This window comes from Callorhinus ursinus, unplaced genomic scaffold, assembly GCF_003265705.2.
Source record: "Callorhinus ursinus isolate GAN/ISIS: 27379988/994484 unplaced genomic scaffold, GSC_fseal_2.0 scaffold71, whole genome shotgun sequence".
Classification (NCBI taxonomy): Eukaryota; Metazoa; Chordata; class Mammalia; order Carnivora; family Otariidae; genus Callorhinus; species Callorhinus ursinus.
Window position 1 is genome coordinate 4,746,619 of NW_027397133.1, and position 22,232 is coordinate 4,768,850.

General features: G+C 44.5%; 1 non-coding gene across 1 annotated transcript; it reads left to right on the top strand.

Annotated features, from left to right (window-relative positions):
• The first annotated feature begins 7,879 nt into the window (after nucleotides 1-7,879).
• On the top strand, nucleotides 7,880-7,952 carry TRNAE-CUC (transfer RNA glutamic acid (anticodon CUC)). Its single transcript has one exon. It is a non-coding gene; the product is annotated as a tRNA-Glu (tRNA).
• The last annotated feature ends 14,280 nt before the right edge of the window (nucleotides 7,953-22,232 follow it).

Genomic DNA, 22,232 nt, shown 5'->3' on the forward strand with positions numbered 1-22,232 from the left:
GAGCATGGGTCCCAGAGCAATTTTTTAAAAAGCAATTTCTGAGAAATTGCCAAAATGAATGAAAAACATCAACTCGTAGTTTAAAGAATCTCAGTGAACCCCAAACACTATAAAAACCAAGGGGGTGGCTCAGTCGGTTAAGCGGCTGCCTTCGGCTCAGGTCATGATCCCAGCATCCTGGGTTGAGCCCCACATCGGGCTCCTTGCTCGGTGGAGAGCCTGCTTCTCCCTCTCTCTCTGCCTACTGCTCTGCCTACTTGTGCTCTCTCTCTCTCTCTCTCCCTCTGTGTGTGTGTGTGTGTGTGTGTGTGTGTGTGTGTCAAATGAATAAAGTCTTTAAAAAAATAAAAACCAAGGAGGGGGACACCTAAGCATTTTGATAGAAGTACTGAAACCAAAGAAAACAACAATAATAGAAAGCATCCAAAAAGACAAAGTCACATCACTTTCAAAGGGAAAACGAGAAGAGTGTCTAAACGTTCATTGGAAACAATGGAGCAGTATCAGTTCCCAGGGCTGCTGTAACAAAGTACCCCAAAGTAGGTAGTTTGAAATGAGAATTTATTGTCTCTGTTCTAAAGGCTACAAAGTATGAAATCAAGGTGTTAGCAAGGCCCTGCTCTCTCTGAAAGCAGAGAATCCTTTCTTGCCTCTTTCTAGCTTCTGACAGCTAGCACTCCTTGGCTTGTAGCTGTGTAATTCCAATCTCTTCCTTCATGTTCTCATGGCCCTCTTCCTTGGTCTCTGACTTCACGTGGCCATTTTCTTATAAGGACACCAGTCATATTGGATTAGAGGTGCACCTTATTCCAGTATGACCTCATCTTAACTAATTACATCTGTAACACTATTTCCCAATAAGGTCACATTCTGAGGTCCTGGGGATTAGACTTCAACTTGTCTTTTTTTTTCGGGGGGGGGGACACAATTTAATCCATAACAGATGCCAAAAGACAATGGAATAACATATTTAAAGAACCAAAAGGAAAAAGAAAGTGTTTTCCTAGAATTCTATACCAGCGGTAACAGCCTTAGAAATGAAAGTGAACAAAGGGAAAAATAGATAAGCTGGACTTCATTAAAATTAAAAAGGTTTGTGCTTCAAAGCATAGCATAAAGAAAGTGAAAAGAATACACAGAATGCAAGAAAATATTTGCAAACCATAGATCTGATGAGAGACTTGTATCTAAAATATATAAAGAGCTCTTACAATTCAATAATAAAAAGAGGACCCAATTTTAAAATGGGCAAAGGATCTGAATAGACATTTCTCAAAAAACATATGCAAGTGTCCAAAAAGCCCATGACAAGATGCTCAAAATCATTAGTCACTAGGAAAATGCAAGTAAAAAATCACAGTGAGATACCATTTCAAACCCCTAGATGGCTATAATTAAAAGGCAGATAGTAGCAAGTCTTGGCAAGAATGCAGAGAATTCTGAGTCATACAGATGAGCTACTCAGGAGTTCTTAATCTACAGAAACTGAGATAATAAATGATTACTCTTGATTTAAGCCTGTAAATTTTGGGGTGATTTGTCACACAGCAATAGACAACTAACACAGTAATCTCAAACACCATATCCCTAAATATATTAAATGTAAATGAAAATAAACACTCCAATTAAAGGAAAACATTGTCAAACTGGATTAAAAACAAGATCTTATTATATACTTTTTACTTTTTTAAAAAAAAATATTTTATTTATTTATTTGACAGAGACACAGCAAGAGAGGGAACACAAGCAGGGGGAGTGGGAGAGGGAGAAGCAGGCTTCCTGCTGAGCAGGGAGCCCGAAGTGGGGCTCCATCCCAGGACCCTGGGATCATGACCTGAGCCGAAGGCAGACGCTTAACGACTGAGGCATCCAGGTGCCCCTTAATGTTTTATTTTTAAGTAATCTCTACACCCAACATGAGGCTCAAATGCACAACCCTGAGATCAAGAGTCACAGGCTCTTCTGACTGAGCAAGCTGGGTGCCCTTATACTTTTTATATTAAAAAAATTTTTTTTCTTTATTAAGTAGTCTCTATGCCCAACATGGGGCTCAAACTCACAACCCTGAGATCAAAAATTGCACACTCCACTGACTGAGCCAGCCAGGTGCCCCTATTCTTTTTACCTTAAATATAAAAATCACAGATGGATTTAGAGTAAAAGAAAGGGAAAATTCATACAATGCAAATACTAAGTAAAAGAAAGAAAGCTGGTGTGGCCATATTAATATCAGACAAAATAGACTTTAGAGAGAAGTATTACAAGAGTTAAGAGGAACATTCTATAATTTAAAGTGATGAGCAGCATATAATAATCTTAAACTTACATGCACCTAATAATGTATCTTAAAAGCATAAAGCAAAAGTCGACAGAACTAAAAGGAGGAGACAAATTCACAATCATAATTGGGTATTTTAACATGCTTTGTGCAGTAACTGATAGGACAAGCAAAAAAGGTAGGAAAAAATATAGGTTTGACTAATGCAATTAATCAACTTGAACTAATAGACACATATAGACCACTACATCCAACAACTGCAAAATACACATTTTTTTTTCAAGTGCCCTTTAAAGGTAGCTTCTGCTTTCCAGTTTCACAAGTGAGGAACTTGGAAGTCACCACTCCATCTTAACACCGAATAAAAAGCTGCACGGACTGAAAAGTCGACAACTCTACTGGGATCCTTAAGAGAGGTGAGGACACGGCCAACCCCTGCCCCCCACGATCGGAGAGACTGACCGGCGAATACAGAGAATAACTCACCCGGGCTGACTCATAGGCAGAAACCGTTGCGGGGACCGGTGCCGGGCCGGGAACAGCAGAATTCTCATTGATGAATTGCTGGAGGCCCGGTGTGGACAATTCTGAGAGTTAAAAAACCCCAGGGGGACCCAGTCCTCGGAGAACCCCACAATTTTACGAGATTTGCCTCCAGGAGCTCAAGCTGGTTCCCAGAGTAAATATTAGAGAAAAACCCACTTGTGCTTCTGGCAGCAAGAGGAGGTGAAATTCATCAGAGCACTCTGTTCTTAACGAGGCTCTCACCCTAAGGAGAAACTAGTTCGCGAGATCCTAGCGCACCTGCGGGGAGAGAACTCCCCGCCTCCAGCCCATCCCAGCTGTCCCCCCCAACTTAAGAAGGGGGGAAAAAATTAAAAACACTTGTGAAGCTCATGGTCTAGTGATGCAGGTTCGCTAATCACAGGACTGGAACACTTCCTCTCCCCCCAACACCTCAGACATTTCTTTTTGGACTTTTTTTTCTTAGGATCTCCATCTCTCTGCTGACATTGCTCGTCTGTTCTTGCACCCTGTCTGCTTTATCCACTACAGCCCTTAGCATATGAATCATATGTTGCTTTAAATCCCCAGTCTGATAACTCCAACATCCCTGCTATACCTGCTTCCAGTGCTCACTCTGTCTCTTCCAACTGTATTTTTTTTTTCCTTTTGGTAAATGCCTTGTAAGATTTTCTTGATAGCCAGACACGATGTGCTGGGTAAAAGGAACTAAATGGATCTTTAGTATTATGTGTGCTGCCAGTAGATCTACCTATATTCATTTCAGACAGAGCAGACTTCAAAGCAAGGAAAGTTATCAGGGATAAAGAAGGGCATTACATTTGGCCCATTTACCAAAGTACACCATATTCCCGGCCATAAATCAAACCTCTAATAATTTTAAGGGACGGGGGCACCCGTCTGGCTGGCCAGTCGGTAGAACATGAAACTCTTGATCTCGGAGTTGTGAGTTCAAGCTCCATGTTGGGTGTAGAGATTACTTAAAAATAATCTTTAAAATAATGTTTAAAAATAATCTTGGGACGCCTGGGTGGCTCAGTCGTTAAGCGTCTGCCTTCGGCTCAGGTCATGATTCCAGGGTCCTGGGATCGAGCCCCGCATCGGGCTCCCTGCTCCGCGGGAAGCCTGCTTCTCCCTCTCCCACTCCCCCTGCTTGTGTTCCCTCTCTTGCTCTGTCTTTCTCTGTCAAATAAATAAATAAAATCTTTAAAAAAAATAAAAATAAAAATAATCTTTAAAAAATAAAATAGAGGGGTGCTTGGGTGGCTCAGTAGGTTAAGTGTCTGACTTCGGTTCAGGTCATGATCTCAGGGTCTTCGGATGGAACCCCGCTTTGGGCTCCGCACTCAGTGGGGAGTCTGCTTGAGACTCTCTCTCCCTCTCCCTCGGCCCTTACCCCCCCTAAAATGAATAAATAAACCTTAAGAAAAATAAAATAAAAATTTCAAGGGATGACAATTTTATAGAATATATTCTCCACTTTTTTTTTTAAGATTTTTATTTATTTATCTGACAGAGAGAGAGAGAGAGAGGGAAAACGGGGGGGGGGAGTGGGGGAAGGGAGAAGCAGACTTCCCGCGGTGCAGGGAGCCTGAAGCGGGGCTCGATCCCAGGACCCTGGGATCATGACCCAAGCTGAAGGCAGATGCTTAACGACTGAGCCACCCAGGCGCCCCTCTCCAATCACTTTTTAAATTATTTTATTTTAAATCCAGTATAGTTAACATACAGTGTTATATTAGTTTCAGGTGTACGATATAATTGTTTCAACAATTCTGTACATCTCCCAGCGCTCATCATGATTAAGTGTACTCTTAATCCCCTTTGCTTAGTTCACCCCCCCCACCCAGCCTTCAGTTTGTTCTCTATAGAGGAGTCTGTTTTTTGGTTTCTCTCCTTCCCCCCACCCTTTGTTCCTTTGTTTTGTTTCTTAAATTCCACACATGAATGAGATCATTGGTATTTGTCTTTCTCTGACCGGCTTAATTTTTTGGTTTTTGTTTTTTTAAAGATTTTTTTTATTTATTTGAGAGAGGGAGAGAATGAGAGGGGGGAGGATCAGAGGGAGAAGCAGGCTTCCCGCCAAGCAGGGAGCCCCATGTGGGACTTGATCCTGGGACTCCAGGATCATGACCTGAGCCGAAGGCAGTCGTTTAACCAACTGAGCCACCCAGGCACCCCTGACTGGCTTGTTTTTTAAAAAATATTTTATTTATTTGTTAGAGAGAGAGCGAATGAGAGAGATTGCACAAGCAGAGAGAGAAGCAGGCTCCCTGCTGAGGAAGGAGCCTGATGCGGGCCTCGATCCCAAGGCCCTGGGATTATGACATGAGCTGAAGGTAGACGCTTAACAGACTGAACCACCCAGGCATCCCTCTAACTGGCTTATTTTGCTTAGTATAATACTCTCTAGATCTGTCCATGTTGTTGCAAATGGCAAGACCTCATTCTTTGTTAAGGCTGAAAAAAATATATATATCACATCTTCTTTTTCCATTCATCTATCAATGGACACTGGCTGCTTCCATATCTTGGCTATTATAAATAATACTACAATAAACACAGGGGTGCATTTATCCCTTCGAGTTAGTGTTTTTATATTCTTTGGTTAAACGCCCAGTAGTGCGATTACTGGGTCATGGGGTAGGTCTATTTTTAATTTTTTGAGGACCCTCCATACTGTCTTCCACAGTGGCTGAAGCAATATGCATTCCCATCCACAGTGCAGGAGGGTTCCTTTTTCTCCACATCCTTGCCAACACCTGTTCTCCAGTCACTTTTGAATTAAATCAGAGCACTGCAGGGGCGCCTAGGTGGCTCAGTCGGTTAGCCTCTGCAGATCATCATCCCAGGGTCCTGGGATCGAGCCCTGAGTCGGGCTCCCTGCTCAGCAGGGAGTCTGCTTCTCCCTCTCCCCTGCTCATGCTCTCTCTCTTTCTCCCTCGTACTCTCAAATAAATAAAATCTTAAAAAAAGATAAATCAGAGCACTGCAATACTTAGGTAACTAAAATATCTCCATGTTAGGATATTTTTTTAAAGATTTTTTATTTCTTTATTGAGAGAGAGAGAGAGAGAGAGAGAGAGAGAATGGTAGAGAGAGCATGAGAGGGAAGAAGGTCAGAGGGAGAGGCAGACTCCCCACCAAGCAGGGAGCCCGATGCGGGACTCGATCCCGGGACTCCAGGATCATGACCTGAGCCGAAGGCAGTCGCTTAACCAACTGAGCCACCCAGGCACCCTCCATGTTTGGGTATTAAGCAGCATACTTCTAAATGGCTCATGAGTCAAAGAAGAAATAAAATGGGAATGAGGAATCATTTTTAAATGAGTGCTAGTAAACACACAACACAGCAAAACTTGTAGGTGCTGTAAACATTATGTTTAGAGGGAAATTAGCTTTAATGTGTATATTAGAAAAGTAAAAATTAAAGTCAAATATCTAAGAAGGTAGAAAAAGAACAACAAATTAAAAACAAAGTAGAATATAAAGTAATATAGGTAGTAGGAGCAGAACTCAGTGAAATAGAAAACATACAATGTAAAAACCAATAAGACAAGGTCATTTATTTAAAAGGTTAGGGGCACCTGGCTGATTCAGTCCGTGGAGTGCACAACTCTTGATCTCGGGGGTCAGGAGCTCAAGCCCTGTGCAGGGTGTAGAAATTACTTAAAAAAAAAATCAGGGTGCCTGGGTGGCTCAGATGGTTAAGCATCTGCCTTCAGCTCAGGTCATGATCCCTGTGTCCTGGGATCAGGTCCCGTATCAGGCTCCCTGCTCAGCGGGAAGCCTGCTTCTCCCTCTGCCTCCGCCTCTCTCTCTCTCATGAATAAATAAATAAAATATTTTAAAAAATAAAAAATAAAAAAATAATCTTTAAAATAAATAAATAAAAGGTTAATATACTCAACAAATCCCTATTAAGGGCAATAAAGGGGGAAAAAAGAGAAAACAGATTACCAATATCAAGAATTAAAATGAGACATCACTAAAGATCCTACAAGCATGAAAAATGTAATAAGAGGATATTAGGAACCACTTCATGTCAATGCATTTGAAAATTCAGATGAAGTGGATAAATTCTTTGAAAAATAAAACTTGACCACAACTGACCCAAGGAAAAATAGGGAATCTGAATAGTCTGTATCTACCAAAGAAATTTAACACCAAATTAACTTTCCTGCAAAATTCGAGGCTCGGATGGTCTCACTGGTGAAATCTTCCAGACACTTAACTGATAACCAATATCACAGAAGCTCTTCTAGGGACTCGAAGAAACAGGGCACGTTCTCTGGTCATTTTGTACTGGGTCAACTGGGCTGAGCTGTGCCTACGTTCCTCAGAACCCCTTTCCCCTCATGGTTCAAGGTTAGAGCAGGCCACAGAGAAAACCATGTGAAAACTCAATGGAAGAAGTGAAGCGTGGTCATTGCTTCTGACTGGCGGTTCTATTCAGACGTGGCAAGAGACAAATATGGATGTGCCAGTGGGTTCCAGTTCACTCTTGCTCTCTGCTGTTGTGAGACAGACAGACAAACAAAAGCACAGGACCTTGTGACCTGTTTCCCTCACACTCTGTTCATCTCAACTTTCTGCCCTGCTGACCAGCGGTGACCCCCAGGCCCACCACCAGAAGCAGAGGCAACAGCCTTCCGGAGACTGGATATGCCAGGTTCCCAGATATTTTCCTGGAAGCTCTGACTTGTGCACCTGCGCCAGCTCTTCGGGAGGGCTGGTTGGTGATTTTCCACTTCTCCCCCTGACTCCTCTCTCTGGACCTTCTTTCCCCACCACCATCTGCAATTGTCTAAGATCTTATTCCAATAATAAAGCCCTGATTCCACAAAATTCACAGTGTTTTTCAACTTCAAAACAGTTCTGCTTCAAAGATGTTCATGTCACGGAGCACAAAGACATGGTGAGAAGTGCCGCAGATTAAAGGAGGCTAAAGAAACAGGACAACTCAATGCAATGTGTGATCCTGGTTTGGAAAAAACAGGGCTAAAAAAGACATTTTTGTGACACTCGGACATTTTTGAATATAGACTGTGTATTAAAAATAGTACATGTCTCGGAGCCTGGTTGGTTCAGTTGGTAGAGCCTGTGACTCTCGATCTCAGGATTGTAGGTTCAAGCCCTACATTGGGCGTAGAGATTACTTAAAAATAAAATCTTAAAAAAAAAGTACATGTCCATGATAAATTTCCTAAATTCCATCACCGTTGTCTTTGGGATAATGTCTTTGTTCTTAGGAATTACTCGCTAAAGTATTTCAAGGTAAAGGATCAAGACGTCTCAACTTACTTTCAAATGGGCCATTCATCGTCATCACATATGCATGGAGAGAGATAAAAGCAAGTTAAGCCAATATTAATGAGCAGTGAATCTAGATGAATAGTATATGGATACTAGTCTTCAAAATAGAAAGTTAAAAATAGCCCCACCTCTTTCAGAGATGCTGGGCCTCCTTTCTGTTCTTTGAAGGTATTTGGCTCGATTCCACTCTCACACCCTATCGCTTGATAGGCGCAGGTGGGTCTTCATGGTATCTTCCTGGAAAGAGCATTGCGAAGTGGGAGAGTAAATGCATGTTGTTTTGTTAGTTAGCTATTGTCAAATTTCTCCCCGTGAAAGTTATCATTTGGCATGCCCCACCAGCGATGCATGAGAGTGTGCTTTCCAGTTTATGAGTTTTTGCCAATTTTATAGGGGAGAAAGCTACCTCAGAGAAGTTTCCATTGGCATTGTTCTTATTATGGGCGAAGTTGAGCATGTTTCCATATAGTTAAGGACCATTCATATCTGTTTCTCTGTGAACTGTTTGTTCATTCTTTTGTACATTTTAAAACATTGGGCTATTGGTTTTTTCTTATATATTAAGGAGATAAACATTGTGTGTGTGATGTGAGTTGTAAATATTTTCTCTGAGATTGTCACATTTTTACTTTGTTTATGGGATCATATTTTCTTAACCAGTTTCTAAATCTGCTTAAGGAGTTTTGTTTATAAGTTTGATTTTATTGCCCCTGAATTTCCCCCAGCATTTTATTATGAAGATTTTCAAACACACAGGAAAGTTAAAAGAAGTGTACAGCAAACACCCACGTGTCTGCCACTTAGATTCTATTACTAACACTTTACCATTTTTGTCTTCTCATATTTCTGTCCACTCTATGCATCCTTCTACCCATCCGATAATTCACCTAACTTTTCAAAGCATTTCAAAATAAGTTGCAGCCATCAATACACTTGGTGGGGGGAGAACTCTATTGGAAAAATTATTTTTATCATAATATGATTCACCTACCATAAGATTCACGCTTTAAGTGTGTACAATTCACTGCTTTTCAAAATATCCACAAAGTTTTGCAATCACCACCACTACAATTTTAGATCTATATATAACTTTGTTTTTCTCCAAATTCCTATCTGGTTGTCTGAACACCATATGTTAAAAGCTCTATCTTTCTGCCAGAGGCTGAGATGTCCCAGTTGTCACTGAGTGCCCAGGTGTTCGGGGTCTAGTTCTGTTCCATCGGCCTGCTTGTCCCTCTATTCCCACGTGTGGGACTTCTTTGCTAACAACAGCCCTGGCCCTGGATGGGGGAGGGGGGACATGTGGCCACACTTCTTCAAGGGCTTTTATCAAAGAACTTTGCGTGATATGAGCTCCTCCACCGACCTGTAAACTTTACTCCCAGCGACCACCGAGAGAAACCAACTGGGCAGGAGGAGGGGTGGCAGGAAATCCTGGGAAAGAGAGGTACCAGGGCTCAGGAACACCCCACTCCTGGGTCCCTCTGTCTCCTCCTCTCCTCTCTCTCCAGCCCAAGGTGGGGGCCCTCCCCTCCTCTGGACACCTCCCCTGCTTCTGAGGACTACCGGAGCTGGGCCAGGGAATGTCCAGCTCTCTGCCCGTGGCTGCCCACGAAGGCACCCTGCACAGTGCGGCTGAGGCACCCAGAGGTTTGGGAGGTAAGGCCAAGTTTGTCGAACATCTGCCAAGCAGTCTTCGGAATATGACCAGACGCTAGCAGCCCGTACTGCACGTGTCTGGTCATATTTGTGTCGGCCATAAAGGGGCTCACTGTCTGCAGGAAGGGGGTAAAGAGAAGAACTCCGGTCCCCGCCCGCCCAAGCTCCCAGACCCTCTCAGAATCCCAGAGTCCCACCCACCCGCGGCTCTGCCCCTGGGTCTCCGAGCTCCCCCCGAGACCACGCCCCCAGGCGGCCACACCCGAGGGGCGCGTCCCGCAGAGGCCACGCCCCCTCGACCACGCCCCCGCGAGAACCCACCGCTGCTGAGCGCCGCTCCTCGAAGCCCTCCTGAGTCACCGCCTTCTCTGAGACATCCCCCGCCCCAGCCCCTGCGCTCCACTGTCCCTAAGCTCCTGCCCCTGCCAGAGCCCCTCCCCTTCTGAGCTGCCCACTCTGGCTAGGCACCTGCAGGGTGACGCCCGAGAGGAGCACTCTGTGCCCACTGCCACGGAGAAGCTTCACGTGAAGGCCTGCGGAGGAAGGAGAGGGCGGGTCCCAGGACCAGAGCGTTCCCTGCGCGGGCTCCGCCAGCCCGCTCCTGCCCAGCGCCGTCCTTGATCCTGGAACACTGCGTGGCTCCAGAAAGCCTCCAGACTCAGGGCCCAAGTCCTCCCCTTAACACCTGAATATTTGCGTGTTCTAAGCCCTACCCTTGTTCCCATGCACCCACCCAGCATTCTAGTTGGGCCAGTCTCACATCTTGACCCCTAGCCTCCTGTTTCTCTATAAGCAAATAAACAAACCAAGCAACCCTGCCCTATTCACTGGACTGTGCCCCAGATGTCTGTCTGACCTATTAGGAGCCCCAGACGCAGGTGGCACTTTAAACACACACACACACACACACACACACACAGACTTTGCACGTAACTTTCAACGCCAGAACAAAGGCTATAAGCGGGAGATTGCAGCAAAGCAGGCAGGACAGCCCTGGGCCGGGTCTGTGGGGTCCGAGTACATTGCTAACAATAGAATAGGGGTTCTTGTCAATCACTGCAGACATGTTGGTGATGATGTCTTTGCCCCTGGAGGAGGACGCCTTCGTTGGAAGGTGGTCACCACCAAGGGGGACAAGAGGATCCAGCTGATTCCCACACCCCCACTGGCCCTTAGCACCGCCCTACTGTTGAGTCAGAGGGACAGGGCAGAGCTGGAAACGTGGATGGGACAGCTGGGAATAGAAAAAGCCTAGAGGTTGGGTCGGGGACGATCCAGCATGGAAGAGAAAGAGACTGCGTCTTACCTGATGACCACTTGGGGCAGGACAGTTCCAGTCATGAGAAGAGAAGAGCAGGGAGCACCGCATCTTTCTCTCTCCAATCCCTTCACCTGCCCCTCTTCCTCAAGTTCACTCCCATCTCTTTACTCTCCCGGGGATTCTCCTCCACATCAGGCTGAGGCTGGCGGATGCTGGCTGGGTCGCCTGCAGAGTGTCCAGAGCTTTGCTGTCCTTAAACACCGTCGCTCCCAGCCTGGTTTCACCTGGACCACCCACATCATGTTGCAGTTTACAATATCCAAGAGTGTATGGGGAAGAAGATAGAACCAACCAGTTCTTCCCTTCACTAACCCTGTCCCACTCCCATTTTCTTATTTCCTAGCTTACTTGTCTTTGAGCATGGAACACATTTTCTAAAAGGTAGCAGCAGCTAGAATTTAAAAGGCACACACCCTTTGACCCATCAAAAACTCCACTTCTGGAAATTTATTGCTTTCCAAGATCCACGTGCAGGAAATGAATATGTCCAAAGATGTTGGTTGCAATACTATTTGTAGTCACACATAAGAGGAAACATCCTGAATGTTCATCAATGAGGAATGACTAAAAAGGTACAGTGTAGCCAGTGGATGGATCACTGGGCAGCCTATACGAAGGGTGGGTTGGCTGTTCATTCGGCTTAGAACCATCCCCAAGATATATGCATCCTGGTAAAAGGCATGGGCAGAACAGCAAGCTGCCTGCCCTCCAGATTTTATATATATACACATATATTGTGTATATTACACATATATAATGTATACATGTTATGTGCATATATGTTACTTACACATATATGTGTATATAATATATAATGTATATTTTAAATGATTTTATACATAAATTTTATACATATATGCATATACATATTGTGCATATTATACATATTATGCATATGTCATTTATACATATGTACATATATTTATACATATGTATAAATAACATGACATGTCATACGTATATAACGTGTAACGTGTAATATATACTATTAATAGAGAAAAAATCTACCACATTTTTAATTGGGGGTCACTTTTGGGGAATGAGATAGAGAACAAAGGGAGATTTTCACCTTCGTTTCATAAAATTGTCTTTCTGGGGCGCCTGGGTGGCTCAGTCGTTGAGTGTTTGCCTTTGGCTCAGGTTATGATCCCCGGGTCCTGGGATCGAGCCCCCCATCGGGCTCCCTGCTCCGCGGGAAGCCTGCTTCTCCCTCTCCCACTCCTCCTGCTTGTATTTCCCTCTCTTGCTGTGTCTCTCTGTCAGATAAATAAATAAAATCTTAAAAAAAAAAAAAAAGCCAGGTGCATTTAATTAGGATTCATTGTAAAAAAAAAATTCTCTTTCTGGATTTTTGGTGTATAAACTTTTTATAAAGGCATACCATACACACACCAAAGTACACAGATCTTTAACATAAAAAGTGAGCACAAATCCCTAATTTCCAACCGTATGAAGAAATAAGGTAGTGACAGCTGCCCAGAGTCTTCTCTTGCAGTCACCCCCCATGCTTCCTCTCTCGTTCACCACTGTCCTGACCCCTAATGCGCTCTGGAATAGTTTTGTCCAGTTCTGAACTTCATGTAAGTGGGCTCACGCAGTATGTACACTTTCATCTCTAGCCTCCTCGGCTAGACGTGATGTTTCGAAGATCCATCCGCGCCGGGTGTAGCAGAAGGTCATCCCTGTTCATCGCTGTAATTTTCCATTGTGTGAATACAGCATGTTGTATTCAACTATCCCCCTATCGACTGACATTTAAGTTGTGTCTGGTTTGGGGCTGTCACAAATAATTCATCTAGGAGCACTCTCGGATGTGTCTTTTGGAGCCCATGTGCACTCAGAGACAACGAGGAGGGCAATGGAGAGATCACAGAGTATGCATATCTCCAATCTAAGGAGGACTTGCCAGTTTTCCTGATCCTGCACAGTTACATGCCCACTAGCAAAGCTTAAGAATTCCGGTTATTCCATATCCCCGACTGCACTTGGTACTGTCAGTAATTTTAGGGTGAACCATTTTAGTGGCTGTGTAGTTGCGTCTTACTGCGGTTATAATCTGTAGTTCCTCAGTAAGAATAAGGTTGAGAGGCACCTGGGTGGCTCCGTCTGTTAGGTGTCTGACTCTTGATTTCTGCTCAAGGCATGGTCTGGGGTGGTGAGACTGAGCCCTGCATGGGGCTCCACGCTGGGCCTGAAGTGCTTAGCATTCTCTCTCCCTCTCCCACAGCCTACCCCCACCCTGCTCTCGCACACACGTGCTCTCTCTCCAAAGGAAAAAAAAAATAAGATTGAAAACATTTTCATGTGTTTACTGGTCACTTGGATTTCCTCTTTTGTAGAGTGCCTATTCATTTTTTAACTGGGTTGTTTGCATTTTCAAAAGATCTATCTAGGGACGCCTGGGTGGCTCAGTCGGTTAAGTGTCTGCCTTTATGAGTCCTGCATTGGGCTCCTTGCTCAGTGGGGACCCTGCTTCTCTCTCTACCTGCCACTCCCCCTGCTTGTGTGCTCTCTTGCTGACAAATAAATAAATAAAAATCTTTAAAAAAATGGATCTCAAAATAACAACTATAACTTAAGGAGCTAGACAAAGAAGAACCAACTAAATTCAAAGCTAAGAGAAGAAAATGAAAAATAAAGATTAGAGCAGAGAAAATAAAGGATAGAAAAATAATAAAGCAAATCAATGAAAGCAAAAATTGGTTCTTTGAAAAGATTAACAAAATTGACACTTACCTTTATTGACTAAGAAAAAAAGAGAAAACACTGAAATCACTAAACTCAGAAAAGACGATGGGATATTACTGCTGATTCTGCAGAAATAAAAAGATGATAAGAGAGCACTATGAACAGGTGTACACCAACAAACTGGATAATCTAGATGAAGCGGACAAATTCCTAGGAACACAAAACCTACCATGACTGTATCTGGAAGAAATAGAAAACTCTAATAGACTTGTAACTAGTAAGGAGATTGAATCAGTAGTAAAAAACTTCCCAAGAAAGGCAACCCCCGGACAGATGGCTTAACTGATAAATTCTACCAAACATTATTCTATGAGGCCAGCATTGCCCAGACACTAAAGCCAGAGAAAGAACTCTACAAGAAAAGAGATTCACAGACCAATATCCCTCGTGAACATTGATGCGTACATACAATGGAATATTCTTCAGCCTTAAAAAGGAAGGAAATTGTGGCACGTGCTACAAACACGGATGGATTTTGAAAATATGCTAAATGAAATAAGCGAGGCACAAATAAGGGCAGATGCTGTATGATCCTACTTATATGAGGTACTGAGAGCAGTCAAATGCATAGAGACAGAAAGTCTCTATGAGAAAGTCTCATGAGAAAGTTCTGGGTAGGGATGGTGGTGATGGTTTCACAATTGAACTTAAATACAGTTCAAGCGGCAAATTTTATGTTACATATATTCTAGCGTGGAGCCCGTCATGGGGCTTAGATCTCAGGACCCTGAGATCATGACCTGAGCCGAAATCAAGAGTCAGATGCTTAACCAACTGAGCCACCCAGGTGCCCCAGCATGTGACTCTTGATCTCAGGGTGGTGAGTTCAAGCCCCACATGGGCATTGAGCCTCCTTGAAAATAAAAAAATACAACAAAACATAAAGAAAATAAAAGGAGAAAAGTTCCCATAATCGCTACAATATGGCTGAAATTGAAAACATTATACTATGTGAAATGAGACAGACATAAAAGGAAAAATAGTCTACGACTCCACCTGTATGAGGTATTTAGAATCAGCAAGTTCATAGACATAGAAGGTAGAATACAGGCTACCAGGGATTGGGAGTAGGGAAAAGTGGGGGCTACTGCTTAATAGGTCCAGAGTTTCTGTTGGGGATGAGAAAGCTCTGGAAATAGAGAGTGGTGATGTCTGGGCAACACTGTGAATGTACTTAATGCCGCTGGGATGTACACTTTAAAATTATTAAAATGGGAATTTTCTATGTTATACATATCACAATTAAAAAAAATCTACGCTAATATTTCCATGATCTTGGTCACACGGGGACCTGTTTACCTTAACCTATTATTTCTTCTGTTTTCAGTCATGATTTTTTGTCTAATATTCCTGATATTGCTGAGATTTTAGTACTACCCAAAGCTTGGATGTTTAGTATAAAGAAAGGTATTGCGAATTTGAGGCTCTGGGCTGTATGGGAAGATGACAGGGGGGTTTTGTGGGGTTTTGGTGTGCGCCTGTGTGTTTGGTTCCTTCCAGGCCGCTAAACTAGGGGGCGCTAAAATATCGTATCACCTTAATCCTCGCAGGGATGGAGATCATTTAAAACCCGGCTTCAGTTCCTGTGAAACCTAGTGTATTTCCGCTTTGCCCTAACTCCGGGATTAGAGTTCTTCAGGGTCCCAACCAAAGCCTTGGGTATTTTCCAAAGCTTTGAACTACATTCTTTGTTGCAGCACCAACAGTATGTTGAAAGCCCTGGTTAGCTTCTTAAACTCTCAGCCACCTTGAAGGGAAATGTTGCTCCAAATGTCAAATTCGCCTTTCTTGGATTCTTCCCTCCCTCAAATCTTGGGGCTGCGATTCCTCATTGCCTTTGTAGTTCTATGATGTCTTCAGTGTTGTTTTCTTTTTTCAATACCTCTTTAAAGATCATTATTTTGTAGTTTATTTATTTTAAGTAATCTCTACACCCAATTGTGGGGCTTGAACTCTTGATACCGACATCAAAAGTCACATGATCTACCAGGTGTGTGAGGTAGCCAGGTGCCCTCAGACAGTTATTTTTTTTTTTTTTAAGATTTTATTTATTTATTTGACAGAGAGAGACACAGCGAGAGAGGGAACACAGGCAGGGGGAGTGGGAGAGGGAGAAGCAGGCTTCCTGCCGAGCGGGGAGCCCGATGCGGGGCTCGATCCCAGGACCCTGGGATCATGACCCGAGCTGAAGGCAGACGCCCAACGACTGAGCCACCCAGGCTCCCCTCAGACAGTTATTTTTTAAATATTTTATCCAGGGGCACCTGGGCGGCACAGTTGGTTGAGTGGCCAACTCTCAGTTTTGGCTCAGGTCGTGATCTCAGGGTCATGGGATCGAGTCATGCTATGGGCTCTGTGCTCAGGGCAGAGTCCTCTTGAGATTCTCTCTCCCTCTCTCTGCCCCTCCCATTTGTGCCCTTTCACTCTCTAAAATAAATAAATAAATCTTTTTAAAGAAGATAACAGGAGAGGAAGAAAAGGGGAGTATGTCAGAGGGGGAGACGAACCATGAGAGATGATGGACTCTGAAAAACTGAGGGTTCTAGAGGGTAGGGGGGTGGGGGGATGGGTTAGCCTGGTGATGGGTATTGAGGAGGGCACGTTTTGCATGGTGCACTGGGTGTTATGAACAAACAATGAATCATGGAACACTGCATCAAAAACTAATGATGTAATATATGGTGATTAACATAACAATAAAAAATTAAAAAAAAAATAAATAAATCTTTTTAAAAAATAAAATATTTTATCCAGCTTTCCTAATTGTTCTCATTTGCATGGTTCGTCTCAAACAACTTCCTCTAATTCCAGAAGGAGAATACACAGCTAGCCTCTTTCCAAATTTTATAAAATGAGGGTATGCATTACATTTGAAATAATATTTAAAATTAAAAATTTTAAAACCATGTTGATCTTCTGTTTGGTCTATGTCTGATAATAAGAGTCAATACTTACAGAGCATACAACTTAGGTTTGTTTTTTTTTAAGATTTTATTTATTTATTTGAAAGAGAGAGAGAGACAGCGAGAGAGGGAACACAGGCAGGGGGAGTGGGAGAGGGAGAAGCAGGCTTCCCGCTGAGCAGGGAGCCCGATGCGGGGCTTGATCCCACGACCCTGGGATCATGACCTGAGCCGAAGGCAGATGCTTAACAACTGAGCCACCCAGGCGCCCCAAGCATACAACTTAGGTTTATGTGCATTATTTCATTCCATTGTCAAAACAGCAAAAAGATTTATTCCCATTTTATAGCTATGAAATTGAGGCTAAGAGAAATGAAGTCATTTACTGAAGTCACATAACTGATAGAAAAAAAGGCTGAAGTTATCTCCACCTATACATCCTTTATCAGGAGGCTACTAGAGGATATGCTCTAACAAAATGAGGGCATAAACCAAAAAATGCTGTGATGTTTCATATGACACATGAAAACAGGGGCTTCCTAGGAAAAAGAGAAAGGGAGGTCCCAGGATTTGTAGCACAGAGGGTAACCAGTCCAGACAGAAGCAGGACAGAAAGCACCTGGCTGGCTCAGTCAGAAGAAGATGGGACTCTTGATCTCAGGGTTGTGAGTTCAAGCCCCATGTTGGGCGTAGAGATTGCTTAAAAATAAATAAACTTTTGGAGTGCCTGAGTGGCTCAGTTGGTTAAGCATCTGACTCTTGATTTCAGCTCAGGTCATGATCTCAGGGTCATGGGGTTGAGCCCCACGACGAGCTCCCAACTCAGCATGGAGTCTGCTTGGGATTCACTCACTCCCTCTCCCTCTGCCCTTCCCCTTGCTCCCCCCCCCTCAAAGAAACAAAAAAAACCTTTAGAAATAAACTTTAAAACTAAACAAATAAAAACAAATTTCTCTAGTGCAACTGTATGATTCAATTTACAACAATATTTTGTTTAAAAGAAAAAGATGAAATTCTTTGAACTTTTTTATATATTTGGATTATAGTTTGGAGTTGAAGTAGCAGTAAGTAGCTAGCGACCCAAGCAGATGAAAAATCAAGGCAATGACTAACTCCAGGAAGAATATAAGTTGTTAAAGAAAGGAAAAGATCATCATAGTCCACGACATGACTTGGCCGTGGACAGTGTTTTCCTATGCACAGTGATGTGATGTAGCCACATCCATGAAATACACTGGGGGATGGGAAGCCGGGGAGGGTGCGTGTTTTCGGTGTGGGCACAGGTGTCTGTGAACAGGAAATAATCCTTATCTTCCACTGTGGGTAGTCACTAATGCGGTTAAAACTGACAAATCAAGATGTATACCATACACGTATTAGTTAAAAGTATGAGTTATATTTTTTTATAAGTTGAAAGTAGTAGTTTCTAGGGCAGTGGTTCTCGACCAGGTGTGATTTTGCTCCCCAGGGGATATTTGGAAACATGTGAAGACATTTTTGGTTATCACAGCCGGAAGGTGGGTGCTACAGGCATCTAGTGGGTTGAGGCCAGGGATCCTGCAATGCACAGACAGCCCCCAGAACGGAATTATTGGCCCCAAATGTCAGGGGGGCAGAGGTTGAGAAACTCTGCTTTCCAGGACAGGAAATGAGAAAGGGGAATGCTGTGTTCATTAACAACCCTTGGAACTCTTTGACTCTTTATAATTTTGATTTAATAAAACAACAAGGGGCGCCTGAGCGGCTCAGTCGTTAAGTGTCTGCCTTCAGCTCAGGTCATGATCCCGGGGTCCTGGGATCGAGCCCTGCAACGGCCTCCCTGCTCAGCAGGAAGCCTGCTTCTCCCTCTCCCACTCCCCCTGCTTGTGCTCCCTCTCTCGCTATGTGTCTCTCTCTGTCAAATAAATAAATAAAATCTTTAAAAAAATAATAAAACAACAAAACTCGTGGTTCCTGGCTGGCTCAGTCAGTATGGGGGATATGTGTATAGGTGGTTAGGAGAAAAGAAGCCAATCAAGAATGATCCCAAATAAAAATCTAGAAAATCACACACTCCAAAGGTCAGGTACTGGTTTTCCCATGTGGGTTATCCCCTTTAAAGTTAGCACCAAGGAATATAAAAGGGCGGAGTCAGACTCAGCTTGAACAGTTGTACCGGTTGGGCACTGCACAGGGGTGCCCCGTGGAAAGGGACTTCCTCTGCGTCCTGGACATCACACATTTGTAGCTCTTTAAAACAATTTTCCAAAAAGGAAAAAAAACATTTCCAGCGGAAGGCAATAGAGTACCTGGTTCTAACAAAGCTAGCGGACTGCGTGGGTTTTCCGATAGAGGGCAGCAGTGTGAGCAAGAGGAGCTGGGCACTGGCTTTGGCGGCCTCACACTGGAGCAGTTTTTCAAGCCGGGTGCACACTGCATTGTTCAGTGAGCGAAAGGGGACAAATAGTTTGCGTCACTCCAACAGTCTCAGGGAGGCCAGGTGGGGGCAGAGGGAAGGCGACCACCAGAGGGCTCTGGGTCAGGGTGACAAAGAGGCAGTTTAGGGCAGGGGCCCTTGGATCGGGCATGGAGACATACCCAGTTCTCAAATCTCCAGGTCCTTCAGTCCTGCCTCAGTGGCTCCATAGATCTCCAAGCCCCGGATGAAGTCGGCCTGGAGGATGGATCCTGCCATGAAGCCCCTCTGGGAAGGGGGCAGTGGGAGCCAGGCCCTTCACTGGAATCCAGTACCACCCCGGTGTCCTTCCCACCCTATTCCCGGTTCAATCCCACCCCTCATCCCCCTACCGCCCCCCCCACCTTCCCCCCTCCTTCCCTGGCCCAGATGCAGCAGGAACCTCCTCTCCACGCTTCTGCCATAGCCACGCCCCTACATAGCCCCACCCCGTCCCCCAAACTTGCCCAGCCTCTGGCTCTCGCACCTTTCTCTTCTGCCCCGTGCTCCACGACTCGCTCAGGTTTCTACTGCTGAGGCCGATGTGCAGCTCTCATTCATTCATTTATTCACTAATTCCACAAATTCACTCTGCTGAGTATTGCAGTGTCCTGGGTGCTGTGGATGCAGAGGTGAACAAAACAGAAAAGCGAACACCTGCCCGCAGGGAGCGTTCTGGGGAAGAGTATTCCAGGAAGACGGAACAGCAAGTGCAAAGGCCCTGGTACAAAGGCTGGCGGTTTACAGAACAGCATGGAGCCCAGCGTGCACGGCGCAATGCTCCTGGTTGTATAGCAGCTCAGCCAGGTGGGCAAGGGACCAGATCGTGGGGCCTCGAATGCCCCAGGAAAGGCTTTGGCTTTCATTCTGTCATATAAGAATCCAATAATTTGTGTTCCTTCCTTCGTACATTTATTCCAAATGCACCTGCTCTTTGCTGGGTAGTGCTGGGGACACAAGGTGCCCACAACAGACCCAGTCTCTTCTCCTCCCCTTCACCCTCCACTCAGTAGCCAGAGGGCTCTTTCCAAAGCACAAATATGCCTCCGCCTCTCCTCTCCCGCTCAGAACCTGCCTTGACTCCCCAGGACCCTTGGGACAAAACCAAGCTCCTTACCCCGGCCTTGAGTGGCCTGGCTCCTGCCCGAGTCTTCAGCTGTACCTTCTGGCCTCTCCTAGAGCAGACAGCTCATCTAGTCCCAAAAGCAACCCCTGAATTTTCCTGCCTCTGGGCCTTTGCTTGTATTGCCCCTTCTGCCCTGAACATCCTTCCCCTCGAAACAGATTCTGACCCTCTTGACTGACATGTCTGAGGGTGACAGATTATGTGGGACTGAGTGTCCATCAGCTTTGGAGGGAGGCTGGACACAAACATCTCAACAGCTTCGTGCACTTGAGGGGTCGATGCTGTGTGATGGTGTGAAGGGCATTCATTCATTCAACAAACACTTGCACAGCATCTTTGTGCCTGGCCCTGGGCTAGGGGGCAGTGGTAGGACAGACATCTTCTGCACTCACCTTGGCTGTTGGTGGGGGCCTGCTCCGACAGCACCAATTACCAGAGTTTGGCCAACACACAGTTTGTCAGAAAAACGTGACCTACATATTTTCTGCTCAGGCCGAGTAAAAGCCACAGCACTTATGATGGCCTCCCACGTGACCTGGTTCCTCGTTTCCTGTTTACAAATGCTATTTTTCCCCCACTGTTCTCAGTGTTTATTGTTTTTAGTGTAAATATACACAACATAAAATTTATCATTTTAACTCTATTTAGGGGTATGATTCAGTGCCACTAATATATTCAGTGTTGTGTAACCACCACTATTCAGTTCCAGAAATATTCCATCGTCCCAAACCGAAACTCTGGGCCCATTAAACAATAATTCCCCATTCTTCCTTCCCCCGGCCCTTGATAACCCCTATTCTACCTTCTGTCTCAATGAATTCGTGGATTCTAGATGCCTCACGTAAGAGAAATCATACATATCTGTCCTTTTTTTTATTTTAAGATTTTATTTATTAGACAGAGACACAGTGAGAGAGGGAACACAAGCAGGGGGAGTGGGAGAGGGAGAAGCAAACTTCCCTGTGGAGCAGGGAGCCCGAAGCGGGGCCTGATCCCAGGACCCTGGGATCATGACCTGAGCCGAAGGCAGATGCTTAACGAATGAGCCACCCAGGCATCCCCATACACATCTGTCCTTTAACATCTGGCTTATTCACTGAGTGTAGTGCTTTCATTCGTTCCTGTTGTGGTATGTTCCAGAATTTCATTCCCTTTTAAGGCTGAATACGATTTCCTTGTACGGTTCGACCCCATTTTGTTTATCTGTTCATCTGTTGCTGGACATGGGGTTGTTTTCACCTTTTGGCCACTGTGACCAATGCTACTATGAACATTCATGGGCAAATATCTGTTTGAGCCCCTGCTTTCAATTTTTCTTTTTTTTTTTAAAGATTTTATTTATTTATTCATGAGAGACAGAGGGAGAGAGAGAGGGAGAGAGAGAGAGAGAGAGAAGCAGAGGGAGAAGCAGGCTCCCAAGGAGCAGGGAGCCCAATGCGGGACTTGGACCCTGGGATCATGACCTGAGCCGAAGGCAGACGCTTAACCATCTGAGCCACCCAGGCGCCCTGCTTTCAATTTTTCTGAGGCATAACCTAGAATGGAGTTGCTAGACCATTTGGTTGTTTTATATTTAAGTTTTTGAGGAACCCCCATACTGTTCTCCACAGCGGCTGCACCATTTTACATTCCCACCACAATGTGTGAGGGGTGAGATTTCTCCACATCCTTGCCAACGTTTGTTATCTTCTGGCATTGTTTTTTGTAACAGCCATCCTACTGGGTGTGAAGTGGCATCCAATTGTGTTGTTTTTTTTTTCTTTTAGATTTTATTTTTAGGTAATCTCTCCACCCAATGCAGGGCTCGAACTCAGGACCTCAAGATCAAGAGTCATGAGCTCCACCGACTGAGCCAGCCAGGCACCCCTCCCACTGTGCTTTTGATTCGCATTTCCCTAATGCGCATATTTTCATGGGCTTAT